The sequence below is a fragment of the Rhinatrema bivittatum genome, chromosome 17 (assembly GCF_901001135.1).
Source record: "Rhinatrema bivittatum chromosome 17, aRhiBiv1.1, whole genome shotgun sequence".
Lineage (NCBI taxonomy): Eukaryota > Metazoa > Chordata > Amphibia > Gymnophiona > Rhinatrematidae > Rhinatrema > Rhinatrema bivittatum.
This window is the reverse complement of record NC_042631.1, coordinates 19,018,568-19,037,679: the sequence shown is the minus strand read 5'-3', so window position 1 is coordinate 19,037,679 and position 19,112 is coordinate 19,018,568. Positions and strand designations below refer to the sequence as shown.

Here is a 19,112-nt window from a genome sequence, read left to right as displayed (position 1 = left end):
AGGGCAATAATGCTGCAAATTGATGCTAACTGTAGAATTACTGTCCAGCAGAGCTATAATATGAGAGCCCATGCAGAATTATCCTGGTCTGGAAAGCTCCATGAAATATCTGAGTGGTGTTGGAGATTGGCTGCAGTCATCAGTCAGTGCCAGTTACATGGTAAATTGCATCAAATCTAAATTGTAATTCACTTGCTAGAAGATGACCTGGCGTACGTCTCTTTGGTCAGTTGCATTATTTAGCAGCACTTCTGTGACATTTTGATGATTCTCCACTGTATAGACTGGCGACTGCTACCCATATTCGATACTGCTGAGACTTGTTTTTCTTCATAGAGACTTTTGGTCATCTTCAGATGACCCCAATGGTATTTCTGTGGGTCCTGTTTTGTTAAAGCTGTGCCAGATGGCGTTTCTACAGCTAGTATCATCACCTTGCAATAGTATCGAGTTTTGAACTTTCCAGCTACTCATGGTGTTGGGATAAGAAGATTGAGGAAAGTGATTTTTAAATTTGGCATTTTGATATACATTTTATATCACTTACAAAATTCCCTGAAGCAGGCCATGTTGGGTTGTATTAGTCTTACCCTGTATACATTTTTTGCATAGTTTTTCATTGTTTTGGAATTTTTACCTGTTGTGTATTGGATTGTTTTCAATCCTACCCTTTTACCCATTTTGCATACTTTTTACCTTTTTAATCTGTATATTGATTTTTATGGTTTCTTAAAGTTTTTTGTTTTTTTTTTTTCCCTCCTCCTCTTTTCCTTCTTGGTTTGCCTGGGCAGGTTCTTGACCCAGTCTGTATGAGAATCACTTCATATCTTCTGTTTGAGATTTTCTTCTGTACTAGGCATCCACCATTCTTCTTGCTTTTTTGTACCTTTTATCAGATTAATAAAGATACTTGTTAGACTTTTCTGACTGAAAACAGGCCTTAAATGGAAACTGATGTTACAAGATTTTTCATTGTTGATCCAATGAAGTATAAAAATTTACAGAAATTCAAACAGCTCAGCACAAATAAAATGTGTCATGCTGGATCAGAACAAAGGTCCATTTAGTCCAGCGCCCTGTCTAAGACAAGTGTCTAGTGTGGGTCATTAGACAGTACCCAGCAGATTCTAAAGAGTAGATATAATTCCTTGTTGCTCATGCTCGAAGATAAGGTGGCTTTCCCCAAGTCCACCTGGCTAATAATGGATTTTTCATCAGGAACTTATCCAAACCCTTTTTAGACCCAGCTATGCTAGGTGCCTTGACCACATCCTCCAGAAGCAAACTCCACAGCTTAATTGTGCATTGAGTGAAAAAATACGTTCTCCAATTTGTTTTGCATCTGCTACCAATTTAGTGTCATAGAGTGTCCACTAGTGCTAATATTATTTGAAGAGTAAATAACCATTCCCTATTTATCTTTTCCACCCTACTCATGATTTTATAAACCTCTGTTATGTGCCCTCTCTGTCATCTCTTCTCCAAATTAAAGAACCCTAACGTATTTTGCTTTTTTTCAAAGACATCATTCCATCCCCTTTATCATTTTTGTTGCCCTTCTCTGTACTTTTTGTAGTTCTACTGTATCTTATTTTTTGAGATGGGACAACCAGAACTGTAAGCAAGGTGCAGTTGCTCCGTAGATCTATACAGAGGCACTACGATATTCTTAGTTTTATTCTCTGTTCCATTCTGAATAATTCCTAGCATTGTTTTGCTTTTTTTTACTCCTGCCCCACACTGAATTTAGGATTTCAATGTATTGTCCATAGTGACTTCAAGATCTTTTTCTGGATGGTTATTCCAAATACGGAGCTCAGTATTGTGTACCTATAGTTCAGATTATTTTTTTCCTATGTGCATCACTTTCCACTTGTCCATATTTTGGTAAAGAAATCATTTTACATAAATGTTTATATGGCAGTTGCTTTATATGTGAACTGAACAGAAATATGTTTGCAAAGCTAGTTTTAGCTTAAAGCAGTACCCTTCATGCTGTGTAATGATTTCATAATCTGGAATTTAGTCAAAGCACTAGCGGCAACAGAAGTCATACAGCAAGATTAGCATTGACGTTCAGCTGAATTGCTATTTGCTTTTTAATAGAGCCTCCTACTTTGCTATGTAATATTTCCTGTTGCTTAATGGATAAGTTCTCAAAGGACTTGTGCTCTGTAGGTCAGTTTAATCTGCCATAGGAAGCTCTTCACACAGGCTGCAGTAAAAGATGGGAAATAAGGAAAATTGTTGAAGGAAATAGGTAAGAGTGGTACAGGAAATAAATAAAATACAGACTCTGCTTAAGTATTCTATAAAATTCATAGCTGGCCCCATTGAGAATTAAGTGAAAACCTTACAGTCTGCATTATGAGGAGTCATGATTTAAAGACATTTTAAGTATGTTATAGTATTATTTAGCACCTTATAATGTTTTATCTGTAATTTGATTATAAATGTAATATCTTTCATTTGTCTGAAACAATAGCAAAAATTAGCTCTGTAAACATATGATAGATATATATTCACAATTCCTTTGTAAGTTGTTTTGTATTCAGTTATACTTATAAACATTGTAGGTTTCATTTTCTTAATTGTAAATCATGTAATAGTAATCTGAGATGGGCAAAAATCTCAATTGCAGTCATAATTTCTACCTGTGATGAGGGAAAAATAGCACATCAATGATCACAATGTGGAAATCTGAGCATAAATGTCAGTTCATGTTGGTGTTTTTGCAGTTTTTAATATTTTCAAGGTTCTTAGCCTAATGTATAATCAAAGCCAACATATGATGTAGCAGATGATTCCCCAGATTGCAGGTGGGACTTGCAATCACAATTATGGATTGCAAACAGTCCAAATACTGGAATGTGGCGCTAACCTTTAAAAAGGAGATAGAGCAGCTTTTAAACTAGAACAAAAGGGAAGCTAACCAAATTGGTAGTGCAGTAATAATGGGAGACTTCAATTACCCTAATATAGACTGGGTAAATGTATCATCGGGTCACGCTAGAGAGATAACGTTCCTGGATGGAATAAATGATAGCTTTATGGAGCAATTGGTTCAGGAACCGACGAGAGAGGGAGCAATTTTAGATCTAATTCTCAGTGGAGCACAGGACTTGGTGAGAGAGGTAACGGTGGTGGGGCCGCTTGGCAATAGTGATCATAATATGATCAAATTTGATTTAATGACTGGAAAAGGAACAGTGTGCAAATCCAAGGCTCTCGTGCTAAACTTTCAAAAGGGAAACTTTGATAAAATGAGAAAAATTGTTAGAAAAAAACTGAAAGGAGCAGCTACAAAAGTAAAAAATGTCCAAGAGGCGTGGTCATTGTTAAAAAATACCATTCTAGAAGCACAGTCCAGATGTATTCCACACATTAAGAAAGGTGGAAAGAAGGCAAAACGATTACCGGCATGGTTAAAAGGGGAGGTGAAAGAAGCTATTTTAGCCAAAAGATCTTCATTCAAAAATTGGAAGAAGGATCCAACAGAAGAAAATAGGATAAAGCATAAACATTGGCAAGTTAAATGTAAGACATTGATAAGACAGGCTAAGAGAGAATTTGAAAAGAAGTTGGCTGTAGAGGCAAAAACTCACAGTAAAAACTTTTTTAAATATATCCCAAGCAGAAAGCCTGTGAGGGAGTCAGTTGGACCGTTAGATGATCGAGGGGTTAAAGGGGCACTTAGAGAAGATAAGGCCATCGCGGAAAGATTAAATGATTTCTTTGCTTCGGTGTTTACTGAAGAGGATGTTGGGGAGGTACCCGTAATGGAGAAGGTTTTCATGGGTAATGATTCAGATGGACTGAATCAAATCACAGTGAACCTAGAAGATGTGGTAGGCCTGATTGACAAACTGAAGAGTAGTAAATCACCTGGACCGGATGGTATACACCCCAGAGTTCTGAAGGAACTAAAAAATGAAATTTCAGACCTATTAGTAAAAATTTGTAACTTATCATTAAAATCATCCATTGTACCTGAAGACTGGAGGATAGCAAATGTAACCCCAATATTTAAAAAGGGCTCCAGGGGCGTTCCGGGAAACTACAGACCGGTTAGCCTGACTTCAGTGCCAGGAAAAATAGTGGAAAGTGTTATAAACATCAAAATCACAGAACATATAGAAAGACATGGTTTAATGGAACAAAGTCAGCATGGCTTTACCCAGGGCAAGTCTTGCCTCACAAATCTGCTTCACTTTTTTGAAGGAGTTAATAAACATGTGGATAAAGGTGAACCGGTAGATATAGTATACTTGGATTTTCAGAAGGCGTTTGACAAAGTTCCTCATGAGAGGCTTCTAGGAAAAGTAAAAAGTCATGGGATAGGTGGCGATGTCCTTTCGTGGATTGCAAACTGGCTAAAAGACAGGAAACAGAGAGTAGGATTAAATGGGCAATTTTCTCAGTGGAAGGGAGTGGACAGTGGAGTGCCTCAGGGATCTGTATTGGGACCCTTACTGTTCAATATATTTATAAATGATCTGGAAAGAAATACGACGAGTGAGATAATCAAATTTGCAGATGACACAAAATTGTTCAGAGTAGTTAAATCACAAGCAGATTGTGATAAATTGCAGGAAGACCTTGTGAGACTGGAAAATTGGGCATCCAAATGGCAGATGAAATTTAATGTGGATAAGTGCAAGGTGATGCATATAGGGAAAAATAACCCATGCTATAATTACACGATGTTGGGTTCCATATTAGGTGCTACAACCCAAGAAAGAGATCTAGGTGTCATAGTGGATAACACATTGAAATCGTCGGTTCAGTGTGCTGCGGCAGTCAAAAAAGCAAACAGAATGTTGGGAATTATTAGAAAAGGAATGATGAATAAAACGGAAAATGTCATAATGCCTCTGTATCGCTCCATGGTGAGACCGCACCTTGAATACTGTGTACAATTCTGGTCGCCGCATCTCAAAAAAGATATAATTGCGATGGAGAAGGTACAGAGAAGGGCTACCAAAATGATAAGGGGAATGGAACAACTCCCCTATGAGGAAAGACTAAAGAGGTTAGGACTTTTCAGCTTGGAGAAGAGACGACTGAGGGGGGATATGATAGAGGTGTTTAAAATCATGAGAGGTCTAGAACGGGTAGATGTGAATCGGTTATTTACTCTTTCGGATAGTAGAAAGACTAGGGGACACTCCATGAAGTTAGCATGGGGCACATTTAAAACTAATCGGAGAAAGTTCTTTTTTACTCAACGCACAATTAAACTCTGGAATTTGTTGCCAGAGAATGTGGTTCGTGCAGTTAGTATAGCTGTGTTTAAAAAAGGATTGGATAAGTTCTTGGAGGAGAAGTCCATTACCTGCTATTAAGTTCACTTAGAGAATAGCCACTGCCATTAGCAATGGTTACATGGAATAGACTTAGTTTTTGGGTACTTGCCAGGTTCTTATGGCCTGGATTGGCCACTGTTGGAAACAGGATGCTGGGCTTGATGGACCCTTGGTCTGACCCAGTATGGCATTTTCTTATGTTCTTATGTTCTTAGACATGGCTACATGCCATCTTTCAGAAACTTTCAAATATATCAGTACATTAAGATCCTGTTCAGCTGTAGGTTCCAAAGAAGTCCAAATCAACAACCATAGTAATTAAATCATAAGTTAAAAAAAAAAAAAAGGTGAATGGTGCATAAGGAGATCTCCTTATTAAGTATCTCCTTATTAAGCTCATTAGCATTGATCAATATTGTAGCTGTAGATCTCTGGATGACAGACTGGGGAAATTGTTTTCACCAAATCCCACAAAAGTAGGCAGCCTGTTTATAAAATGTCTTTTTTTTTATATCTAGTCTCCTCCCCCCACCTTACCTCATTCCATTTATAGTTAATACATAGCTTTGTAAACTCCAGAAGTTGGGGATTAATTCTGTGCAGTGGGGATAAGCATTTAAGTGCCCTCTGAACTGCTTACTGATCGATGGAAATAGGCTATAATGTAAAACTATACTAGGATTGGAGTGCTAACCTCCTTTGAGGGTGATAGTGTAAAAAAAAAATCACTTAAAATTTTCTAGTAATTAGATTTGTAGTATGCTGTCCATAGTTCATGGTTCCACTTCTGTATTCACAAGCATGACTTGCTTTGTGATGACCTGATGAATACAGTATAATGCTTGAAAACTAGTCCCCAAAAGGTATCAGTTCTTAAAATGCATCACTTGTCACTTTTATAGTAACATAGCAGATAAAGACCAATTCATAGTAACATAGTATTGATGGCAGAAAAAACACCCAAATGATTCATCCAGTCTGCCCAGCAAGTTTCTTATGGTAGTAACCACTGTTTCGTGCAAGTTTCCCCATGTTTCTGTTAAGGGTAATAACTATCGCTCTGTGCAGGTTACCCCCATGTTTTTGTCAAGGGTACTAACTGCCGCTCTGCAGGTTACTCCCATGTTTCTGTTAAGGGTAGTAAATGCCACTCCATGCAAGTAACCCCCAAGCTTTATATATTAACATAGCAACATTTTTACTGGGTGAGGAGCCTTCTTGAAAATTCAGACAATGCTGTTTTTGGACTTGGCTGTAGAAGCAGTCCTGTGCTTTTTCCCTTCTGTCTGTCTGTATATCAGTACCCCAGACTGTAAAAGTTGGGGCCCAAGTTGGTTCTCATCTGAACCTAGTTCCCCTCCCTTTGCCATCAAAGCAAAGAGCGATTGTTGCAGTTGTGTCAAAAGCATCATAGCTTATTGGTTAAGCTTTGATGCATTCCCTAACCCTTGAATACTTAGTTATTTCATTTTATGGTCCATTTTTTTACCTAAATTAGTTCAAAATGTAGAACAGATTATAACATTAAACAGTCTTAGACATAAGGTATAACCAGTGCCCCTAGGCTCCAGCAATTGTGCAGTCATGGGAGAACCCACATAATTAGCTCTTTGCATAATTAACAACCTGCCTCAGAATCTATATCCCTATAAGCTTTCCTGCCTCTTATTTCAATCTTTTGAAGAAAGCTGCACAGTGCCTGCTTGCCTGCCTTCACTCTCAATACTCTCTCTGCTCCTTCTCCTCACAAACAGCCTGCAGGGAACTCCTCACTTCCCTTCTGCCTGTCCTGAATTCAGTGGGGGTAGGGAATGAAGCTGCAGTGGACAGAGAAAGTAGTGTTTGAGCCATCCAAAATATCTTAAATCCTTATTAAGTCAATGATGATTTTGATATAATTCCTGTATGGAATGATGTTCCTTTAGAAAAATTTCATCTTTATACAAAGATTATTTCACCTGCAAATGTCAACCATAAACTTGCTACAAAGACTTGATGTATTTTTCTGCTGGTATCTCACAGCTGGAAGAAGGCATTAATTTCAATTCATAGAAGCACTGATGACTCACATTATTGCTGACAAGTTTCAAACTTGTGTTAATTCAACCCCTTTTTGTATTTACCATGTGTCCAGTATATGTGCACATATCATTATATGTAATTGACAGTATGACAAACTCCTGCTCCTGAGGGCATTTTCAGCATAAATAAGCTCATATACTTAGAAAGACAAGGACTTTCTTAAGAAAATAAAGGGATGGTTTCACTGTATTTCAGTTCAAAACAAAAATGAAATTTCACAGTAAAAGGTTTGTAATATGTCTTTACTTTGTAAATAGTTGGTTTTGTACTTGGTATATTTTATATTTGTATAATATAAATATTTAAAAACTGAGAATGGATTTTCAATTAAAAATTGACTATTTTAGGATCGTCAAAGTTGTGAATCTTTATGCAAAATTATGCAGATTTCCCACATAATTGCTGCAGAATCTTGAAAAACCTGCTGCAGGAAATCAAAGCAAAGTGTGGCCTGGACCTCAGAGCCCCAATATCATCATAGTAACATTAAAATAATCAGTGTATAAAACTCAATGCATCTGTTAAGTGGATCTTACATGGAAGCACATTCAACAAATTTTTTTTTATTTAATATGTTTGCATACCACATAAACTGTAAAAATACAATGAAAGCCATTCAAAACATAACATTCACAATTTAAAAAACCCAAAACAAAATACAGCAGATTAAAATACAAAAACATAAAAATAACATAAAATAAAACTAAAACCTAAAATAACTGCTTAACTCCCAAACAAAAACACACTTCATCTTCAAGGAGTCTTCACTAACTCATACTTTACCAAGGTATAAATCATCTCACCTTTGGAAACAAGTGTCTTCATTTACTTTTGAAATTTCAGAAGATTCAGTTCTGCTCTAACAGACTGGCATCTCATTCAAAACCTGTGGTTCTACCTGTGATAAGACCTGCACTGCATACTACTTCATTGGGACACTTTTTTGCATGAGAATGAGCTCAGCAGTCCCTCTTTTCTAGAGCATAAAACCCAGTTTGTGTCTCTCACCAGTTTCTTATACAAAGCTCACATAGATAAGAACAATTCCTAACCAAAGAGGCAATGTGTCGTTCTTTGTGATATGATAGAATCAAATTTAAATGCCAAGGCTACAGACTGAGTCCTTCACTGGAACCCCATTCAGACAGAGTGCAGAAACTTCTCATTATTCCTTATCCACAGAACCTCCAATTTTAATTTTGATGTATTTAGTTGTAGCCATAATGCTGCTGTGAACAAACAGTTTGGGTCAAATTAGGATTCTTTCTTGATTAGGACTCATGGAGAAGTACAGTTTTGTGTTATCCACAAATAGATGGTACTGAATTTCAAACTTTTTCAAAACTAAAATAAGGTAAATGCTGAATAAGAGAGGTGATTAGTACACACCCTGGAGAATCCCACTGAATATACACATTCAGTACTGCTGTTGGCACCCTTACACCTCAAGCAACCTTCTCTTCTCTGTACTAGTTCTGTTACTGCCCTGTTTCTAACTTTTCATTTCTTAATAAAGCACTGGAGAAAATTTGATTTTCTGCATCGCTCCTTCACTAATAAGATTCTTGGTTGCCTTCAGTCTGGTCTGTCCATGAAGCACTGTACTAAAATGCTTGTTTCTGTATGCTGTATTAAATACATCTATGCTGCTTATGATTCTTTCCTGCTTGATCCCAACTGCTGACTTGCTATTTTTGACTGCTCTGTACAGGTTTGGGGCATAATTGGCCATATTGCTCTGTTGGACTGTCCTGAACATAACCTTGAGTTGTCTGCCTTTATCTTTCTTATTTTGCTCTTACCTGCTTGAGTACATCTTTCCTTTAATGAGTTCTCTTTTAGCTCTAGATCTCTTTGCTGTTGTATGGTATGTGGTATACCCCCAGGATTCTGCAGTTACTTCTTAAGAACGTAAGATATGCCATATTGGGTCAGACCGAGGGTCCATAAAGTCCAGCATCCTGTTTCCAACAGTGGCCAATCTAAGTCCAAGTACCTGGCAACTACCCAAACATTAAATAGATGTCAAGCTACTATTGCTTGTTAATTAATAACAGTTTATGGATTTTTCCTCTAGAAACGTATCCAAACCTTTTTTAAACCCAGTTACAGTAACTTCGTTAACCACATCCTCTGGCAGTGAATTCTAGAGCTTAACTGTGTGCTGAGTGAAAGAATTTTCTTCGATTTGCTTTAAATGAGCAACTTAACTTCATGGAGTGCCCCCTAGTCCTATTATCTGAATGTGTAAACAACAATTTACATTAACCTGTCCAAGTCCTTTCATAATTTTGTTGACCTCTGACATATCCCCTCTCAGTTGTCTCTTCTCCAAACTGAACAGCCCTAACTTTAGTCTTTCCTCATAGGAAGCCATTCCATGCCCCTTAACATTTTGGTTGCCCTTCTCTGCACTTTTTCCAGTGCAACTATTTCTTTTTTGAGGTGTGGCAACCACTCCTTCCTTCTTGGACATCTCATTTCAATCTTTAATTAATTTTCAGTTGTTCAAATTTTATGGTGATGACACTTATTAGTACTTTTCTTGAAACTGATATAGTAATCCTGCATTTCATAATTATAATTTAGTCACTTACTAATATTTCTACTACTACTACTACTACTGTGTAAGATTTCCTTAGTGCTACTACAAATACAAAAGAGATGAGACCCTGCTCCATTGGAGCTTACAATCTAGTTGAAACATACAGATGAGATAGATAATGTCTAGTAATCATTTAAGTATTATAACGAAACATGTTTAACGTGAAAGGGTTGAGATCAGGAAGAGTCAGGATTTTGGGATTTAAAAGCAGCTTCAGAGGTGGGTCTTTAAGCCATACCTGAATATGGCCAGAGATGGAGCAAGAAAGGGAAAGCTGTATTCAGGTACCCAGTGCTGCAAGACAGACAGCGCAAAGGATGAAGTTAGCAGAGGGAAAAGGCACAGTTAGGAGCAGCTCGGCTGACGAATGGAGGACACAAGACGGGACATGGAAACATAGAAATGACTGCACAAGAAGACCAAACGGTCCATCCAGTCTGCCCAGTAAGCTTTCTCACTATTTTTTTTCATACTTCTGTTACTCATGTCCCTTATAAGTAACTTTTTGATTCTATTTCCCTTCCACTCCCGCCATCGATGGTAGATAGCAGTGCTGGAGCTGCATCTAAGTGAAATATCTAGCTAATTGGTATGGGGTAGTAACCCCCATAATAAGCAAGCTATTCCCACGCTTGTTTTCCCAGCCTGTGCAATTCAGTCCTTGTTGGTAGATGTCTGAATATAAATCCTCTTTTCTTCGTTCTCCCTGCCGTTGAAGCAGAGAGCTATGCTGGATATGCATTGAAAGTGGAATATCAGGCTTATTTGGTTTGGGGTAGTAACCGCCGTAACAAGCAAGCTACTCCCCTGCTTTTTTGTGGATGCAAATCCTTTTTTCCACATTTCCTCTTGCCGTTGAAGCATAGAGCAATGTTGGAGTCTCATTAACCGTGCGTACGTTTATTGAATAAGGATATTAATCTCCAATTAGTAGCCGTCATTCCCGCAAGTCACTCCCATGCCTCTTCTCTTCATTCACATCCTCTAGACTTTATGGATCCACAGTGTTTATCCCATGCCCCTTTGAAATCCTTCACAGTTTTGGTCTTCACCACTTCCTCTGGAAGGGCATTCCAGGCATCCACCACCCTCTCCATGAAGAAATACTTCCTGACATTGGTTCTGAGTCTTCCTCCCTGGAGTTTTAAATCGTGACCCCTGGTTCTGCTGATTTTTTTTTTTTTTTTTGCAACTGAAAAGGTTTGTCATTGTCTTTGGATCATTAAAACCTTTCAAGTATCTGAAAGTCTGTATCGTATCACCCCTGTTCCTCCTTTCCTCCAGGGTGTACATATTTAGATTCTTCAATCTCTCCTCATAGGTCATTCGATGAAGACCATAGTCATTCGATGAAGACATAGGATATTATGAGTGGAGGCAGCGTGGAGCTGCAGAGTGGAATGCACTTGTAGTTGAGAAGAAGTAAAGTCACTTACTTTTTCTCATTTTTCTGTTCTTGAATCTCTTCAAGACTGAAGTCCCCTTCCTGAGCTTGAAATTCCTCATCCATTGCCGTTTTGTATCTCCTGTCTCTCTTGTTCTGAATGTCTTTATATTTGCTACCAAACTCTTGTTGTCAGTCTTAACCCAAAACTTTTCTAATATCTGATAATCTTCCTGTTCATCTTCTAGGCAATATTGCCAAGATTTACAATTTCTTTTTGGTCTCCTTCTGGTAAGCTCCCCATGCAGGTTCTTATCTTGATTCCTGTGTAGACTGGTGCTGCACAATACTAATAAAATTAGTTGAAAAGTGAGTCTGTCCAAGCCCGATACATGCTATCTATAAACTCAATAAGACTAACAGCTGACAGGCACACACTGATACTGATGTAGGCATTTGGATTTTAGTGTATACAGACCAGGGCAGTGAAATAAACTATGTTATCGGATATTCAAGTAAACAAGCACAAAGATCAAAACCACATGCTGGGAAACTGAATGGAGCAGCCAGAGTAGCTAAAGAACAAATTTCTGTGTTCTATGGCCATATTCAGCTCAGTAAATATTGGACCCACCAATGTCAAATCCACATCAAAACTGCTAATCAAATCTAAAAAAAAAAATTTATAAAATATAAATATATGTGTATATGTGTGTATGTGTACATGTGTGTATATATATACATTTTTTTTTGTGGTCCAATAAGTAAACATTGTTTTCAGAAAGGTTACCTTAAAACAATCAGTATACATACAAAGAGTCATAGGTATTCTTTGCTGTAATACAATAGCACTTATTTTGAGCATTTGTATTTAATTTGATAAACATTTTTTTTTAATCCTCATTGGTACTGCAAATGAGTTTTGTAATAAGGCTAAAAACATGATTGTATATAAAGATAATGGGATCATGTAAATTTGCATGATTCTGAAATCTTCCAGCTTTAATTACTGCAGTTATAAATCTGGAAATCCTGTCAAATAGCTTATTTTTAGTAGATGTCCTAGGGAAAGGAAAGAAATTGATGGGATTTTTTCAAAGCACACTATTGGAAAATGTCTATAACAGCACTTAATGCACCAAAAAGTGAACAATTAGAAACATAGGATAGTTTGAGTTTAGTTACATGTACAGCTAACTTTTCACTTCCATTATCTTGAATGTTTAATAAAACCTCACTCACAGGATGGTACTAGAGAAGTGTTAAGAGTTAATGTTTACAGTTGAGCTTTATCATGTACATTTTGAGACAGGATGTTGGTGAGAAGATTGGAAATTCAGTCTAGGGTTGAACCACCTTTAGACATTGACAACACATTTTGTTCACTGCAATTATTTGTATTGATTTTTTTTTTCTCTTAGATGCAGCTTAGTCTTCACGTCAGCTTTTGGTAGCAGAAGGCTCACTTATAATGTGGTTAGGCTGTATTCCATCATCTGTTGGTTAATGGCAAAGCACCTTCATAGTGCCAGTTCTCCATTGTGTTTGCTTACCCTCTTCCCTTACTGGTACCATTAGAGAATTTTTAAAAAATCCTTCAAAGGTAAACATAGCTATTAAATATGCCGCCAACAACATTTATTTATTTATATGCTGCTTTTCAGGCACTTCAAAGGGGATTACATTCAGATACTGTAGGTATTTCCCTATCCACAGAGAGGGCTTACAATCTTAAGGGGTCATTTATCAAAGGCTTATCACACGGGCCTTTTCACATGCAATAGAATGCAAATTAGGGGGAGGGGAGGAGGCGGGGCAGAGTCGGCGGTGTCTTTGCTGCTGGCGATAATGTTACTAGCATTATCGTCGGCAGTAGCATGCCGAATAACACCACCTTTCACGGTGGCACTATTCGGTGCGAAAGCCGGCCGCCGGCGCACCGCCGTGGTGCGAAGGCTGCGGGCTTTCTGTTTTCGCAGGATTCATCATTCTGCATAGAATGATGAATCCAGGCCTAAGCTTGTACCTGAAACGATGGAGGGTGAAGTGGCTTGCCCAAGGTTCTCTGCGGGCCCCTTCCCTAGTTCCCATCTCATTTCTTTGATTACTTAAATTTCTTCAAGGACCTGTTAGGGTTGTGGAATTGGGTTTAAAAATGCAAACGACAGAGTTACAAGAAGATCATGAATTCCATTAAATAGGTGTGGTTCAGTCAAAGATCTCCATCTTCACTTATTGATGTGCATTTTTAACACATTTACATTGCCTTTGAAGCCCCAGGTGTACCAAAGATTTAATTTGATGCAGGGTCTCCAGGCTTGCATTCAGTGGTAGCTAAGAAAGTTTAACCATGCCCCCTCGCCTCAACAGATATCAGGTCCTTTAGAGGGTTCTGCAGAAAAATGAAAGTAAACATGGGGACATGAGAGAGAGAGAGAGAGAAAAAAACCTGTTGCTACTTAATGTTTTTTATTTTTTTTGTGAGATTATTGGAGGAAGCATAAATTGAAAATATGCTGTCCAACAATTTAACCTTACTTGGGACAGGAACCCTAAGCACAAGCAGAAGAGTGCAGGGTAGATAGCATGCACCATGGAGTCATTGAAAGAGCATGTGCACTTACGCTTTTACCGCTCCTGTAGCGGCCCTGCTGCCGCCTCTATTTGCAGCACTTGTTCCAGCTTTCAGAAGCCTGTATGGCAAATAGAGGAGACGGCAGGACTTCCATAGGAATGGTAAGCATATGCTGTGTTCGCCCCCATGATGCATGTCGTTGGCTCTGAATTCTTTTGCTAATTCTGCCTGTGGGCTCAGCTGAAGGAGGAAGGTTAAGACCGAGGGAGGGGCACCATGGTAGAAGTCTGAGGCTGGGGAGGAAAATGAGTTTGGTCAGAGAGGGAAATGGCAGGTTGAGAACTGGAGAAAGTTTTAGGGCATAGATTGCAGTTGAAAGCCAGAAAAGTGAAAGAATGAAGAGTTGCTGGGAAAGGGGTAGGAAAGGGGCAAGCAAGATTATTGAGAAGTGAGTGCATAGGGAGGGGTTAGGAAATGGGGAGGGGGTGAGGTTAGAAATTGAGAGGCTGTGAAATGAAGATGAAAGTTGGATGAGAAGTGAGGAGGAGGTAGAAAAAGATTAGAGGTGGAGAAGAGCAGAGTTGGAGATATTTGCAAGAGACGAGAGGGCAAGTTGGACAAAGGAAGGAGAGATACAAAAAGTTAAAATGGAAAGAAAATCAGGAAAAGGTTCAGAAGATGGCAGACTTTATGAAGGGAACAGGTCGCCTCAGATAGCAACGGTAGAATGACATTTTTTTTTTTTGGTAATTGTTGGTATATATATAATTAAATTATTACATATTTTCTCAACATTTTATAATTGAATATTATATATATATATATATATATATATATATATATAATAAAACGTAGCTCAGTTCTACAATGTGAATGAGACATTTTTGATGTTCTCTTTTAACAGGTAACTAGTAAATCTTGCTGGCTACCAAATGTTTTGGAGCCCTGACAACTGGTACTTTAGATGCTGCTGCCCGCAGGGCTGGTGCGATCATTAGGCGGGACTAGGCAGTTGCCTAGGGTGGCGTTAGTGGGTGGGGCACTGCCGGGATATGCAATAGCATCATTTTCAAAGTGTGGAAAGGGCAGCTCGGGCTGGATTTGGGGGGCAGGCGGTGTTCTATTGGTCTGCCTAGGGCACTACAGACCTTTGCCCTGGACCTGCCCCGGACCCAGAATAAATAATTTCAACTTGAGACTTATTGGGCCCCAAACAAAATACACGCCTTCTTAAATTTCCCAGGTTGGTGAAATAAAACACAGGATAATATTTTGGCAACATAACAGCTTTCTGCTTTAAATGATCAGCTCCCTTGTATGCAGCAGTTTTCTTTGTGTTTGATTAAAACTAACTGTGCTCGGAATGACCAGAATTTAGAAAGAGTTGGATCGCTGTACTTAAATCTTTTGTGAAGTGGCATCATAGAGTAATGTTTCGGTAAGCAGTGCGCAAGTAAAATGCATGCACTGCATGAGAGACATCTATGACTAATTTCAGACTGTAATCGTTTTGTTTTGGGTTTTTTTTAAACTGGTTACAGTAAAGTCTTTGTCTCAAGGGATTTACATACTAAGTGCTTCTGACCCACGCATTGTACTTATTAGCTGCAAACAAGGCTGCCAATTGTGTATAATTATGTGATATATATTCTTGCATCTCAATAAAAAATAAGTTATTTAAGAAAGGGAGCTAGGCAGCTTTAGTTGCATAGGAATTGGTAAAGTACAATGCTTTGTAAATCTGAGAACCTATCAATTTTAGTATGATTTTACTATACAATGAATAGTGCATAAGGGAAACCTAAAGTTGTACTTTAGATTAGATTAAGCTAGTTTTCTGTAGGAAAGATGGTTGCATGCCTGGAAGAATCCCCCGGTGCCTAAAGTTTGAGCCCTGGGACAGGATGGCACTCAAGCCCAGGCTGTGGCAACTGCTGGCAATCAAGTCCAAGCTCCATAGAATTGCTATGGCTTCTGCCGCCAGGGCAGAGAGCTGCTGTGGTTGTTGCTTGTGGGTCCCAGAACAAGGACATCTGGAGCAGTTGCTGCTGCCCCCTTAGCCACAGAGCAGATCTCTATTACTGGACTAAGGAGTTGGCTTGGGCTGTAAGGGAGCATTAACTGAAGTGAAGATGATATTATCAGATCATTGTATGGTGTGTTGCAGTAATCCACTCATGACACTACCATGGCATGGACTACTGTGGTCAGATTCATTATCTTGATTTTTGTAGTTAAGAAATCATTGTATAATAGTGATTTTATAATAGTAAATTGTGATTGAATTATGAATTGTGGTGCCATTCTGCCCAAGAAGTAATGGTATCCAGATACCTACAAAGTCCATCAGTGAAAATGATTGCCAGTGGCATTTTAGCAGAATTTTGACATAGATGTGACTGGTGTAGAGTATTGTAATTCTGTATTCCTCAGTTTCTCAATGTCTCATCATCCTCATTTGTTTATGCCATGTCTTTCTAGTCAAGGAGTTCAAGGCATGTTACATATAGAACTGTAAACATAGTTATAAATAATAGACCTAGTGGAAGCTACATAAAGTAAGCCTTGTGGAATACAGTCTCTAGTACGGTTGTGACCCATAGAATAGAGTAGTATGCATACATAGTAATATACAGTCTTGCGGAATGTATAGTCCTTAGTAAGCTGGGACCCAAAGCTATTTCATCGAGCCACATTTCATCCATTTATTGAAGGTTATGAGATCTCGAGCAAATATGATGTGTAATGGTAGTGAGTTCCGTAGTGTCAGGGCTGATCCTGCAAAGGTTCTTTTCCTAGTGCTGGTAAGGCCAATCATTTTTGGGGATGGTACCTCCAGTTGGGTCTGGGTTTGGTGCATAGTGTGCAGGCAGATTGGCAAGGAGTGCAAGATTTCATGAGATAGATTGGTGCCAAGCATTTGAGATATTTATAGGCAGGGACTAATAATTTGAATTTAGTGTGGTATAGTGTTGGGAACCAGTGTAAGGTTTTTACAATTGAGGTTATGTGGTTAAATTTCTTAACCTTTATTATCATGCATGCTGTTGTATTTTGTATGAGCTGCAGATTAGGGTGTTGGGGATATCTGCATAAAGATATTGCAGTAGTCCGGCTATGAGATTATTTAAAGTCTGGATGGCACAGGCAAAAGCGACATATCATCCTGCAGGGGTTGGAGGTGGCAGAGATGGTAAAGCTTTTTTAGATACTTTTAGATACTGACTGGTGAGTCCAGTATAAAGCCTAGACACTGTACTTAAGAACCAAAAGATAGTGGAGTTCATCAATGAACACTTTAGGTAAGTGGTGGTTGGGTTCTTTTTTTTTTTTTTCCCACTCCAAAGCAACTCTCTTTTGAGTTAAGACATTTGTTTTGGTATCAATTGGCTATTTTTTACTAAGCCGTCAATGATATTGTTAATGTTGTAGCATGGTTAGAGTTATGTCATCAGCAGAGGAGTAGTATGAAATTTCAGTCTCTGTTTGCCCCAGGGAGTCATGTAGATGTTGAGCAGTGTAGGTGAAGAGGAATGGTACTTCGTGATAGACCGCAGGGAAGGGTAAGAGGTTTAGAGAGAGTATTCACCAGAACTATTGTATTAGATGCAGTCAGATACAAAGGATTTGAACCGGCCAATGGGGTGAGCTTGCCACTTTTGGGGTTGCTCAGTCTGGATATGAGTAGGTTGTGATATATTGCAGGGGTGGCCAACTCTGGTCCTCAAGAGCCACAAACAGGCCTGGTTTTTCAGGATATCCATAATGAAATATGTATATGAGAGATTTGTATACAATGGAGGCATTGCATGCACATCTGTCTCATGCATATTGAAATCCAGGCCTGTTTGTGGTTCTTGAAGACCAGAGTTGACCACTCTTGCTCTTATTGTGTCGAGGGTTGCTGCAGGATCCAAAAGTATTATTAATATTGCTGATTTGTCCATGATCCAGGCATAACCAGAGTATATCCACCAAGTTGAATAGTATGGCTTGTGCACGTGTGTGTAAGCTTGATTTGGTAGGGGTCCAAAGCATTGGTGGTGTGCAGGTAATCTGTGAGTTACACTTGGCTGCGCGCATTTTTAAAACACATCATTCCCGTCCTAGTGAGACTTCATTGGCTATTTATTCCTTGGTGATTTAAATGCAGGGTGATTCATGGGAATGGACAGGAATAAAATGAAGATCATTTTCAGTCACTGAGGTCAGGGTGGGAAAAGGTTTTTGTGCCCCCTCAGTTTCCCCTTCCATTTGGCCGAAATTCCTGGATCTTCAAGAGCCAGATTATCTGAACTTTTGGAAGAAACTGAAAATTTACTTTTTTAGTCAGGCTTTTTGCTAGGGAGATTTATAAATATGCTGTGTTACTGTGATGAGTTCGCCTGGACTACATGATTTTGGTTGTTGTAGTCACTGTTCTGGTCTTTGAACTGTTATATTGGTTGTGGTGTTTGGTGTTTTTGTGTTTCTGTTTGTTATGCTTTGTGCTTATGATGTGATTCCCAAGGAGGTAACTAACTTTCAGATTAGTGAGCTATAAATGTTCAATAAATAAAATATTTTAAGCGATCAGAATGATTTTCTAAATATAGTTTTATACTCATGATATGAAAATATGCATCAACTACTTTCTCAGGATTCCAGTAAATTTCTAGTGTTTTTCTTTTAATTTTACACGGCCCTCATTTTTTTATTTTTTCTCACATCAACATAGAGATCATGTATTGGCTGCATTGTTAAGGTTATTGAATATCAATAGGTTTCTCAAGTGTGGATAGTAACTGAGAAATGTTTAGAGTAGTGTGAAATTGTCCTTGGGCAGTTCCTAGCTGTATGTGCAGATACAATTTATTCATGCCAGGAAGTATTTGTGGCCTTTTATCATAGGTAACCTTGTGGAGATGTTAAATGCATATATATCTAATTAGGCTGTGCAATCATGAATTTCACTGCAATTGAGATGTTTGCGCATCAAGCTAATGTTATAAAACTGAAGAAATTTAATCGCAACATAGAGGAAAGTGATCTTGAAGTCCATCTGAAAAATAGATACCCCTTTGCACTCTCCCTCTGTTTTATTTAGGGGTGTGTGTGTGTTTTGAGTGTGTGTGTGTGGTTCAAGAAGGCATAATAAATACCCATTAGATAAAGGTTTTA

The 19,112-nt window shown here is 38.4% G+C and overlaps 1 protein-coding gene across 8 annotated transcripts in view; it reads left to right on the top strand.

Moving 5' to 3' along the window:
* TEAD1 (TEA domain transcription factor 1) overlaps nucleotides 1–19,112 on the top strand; it is a 216,623-nt gene that overhangs the window by 91,709 nt on the left and 105,802 nt on the right. The gene's annotated exons all lie outside the window — the stretch shown is intronic.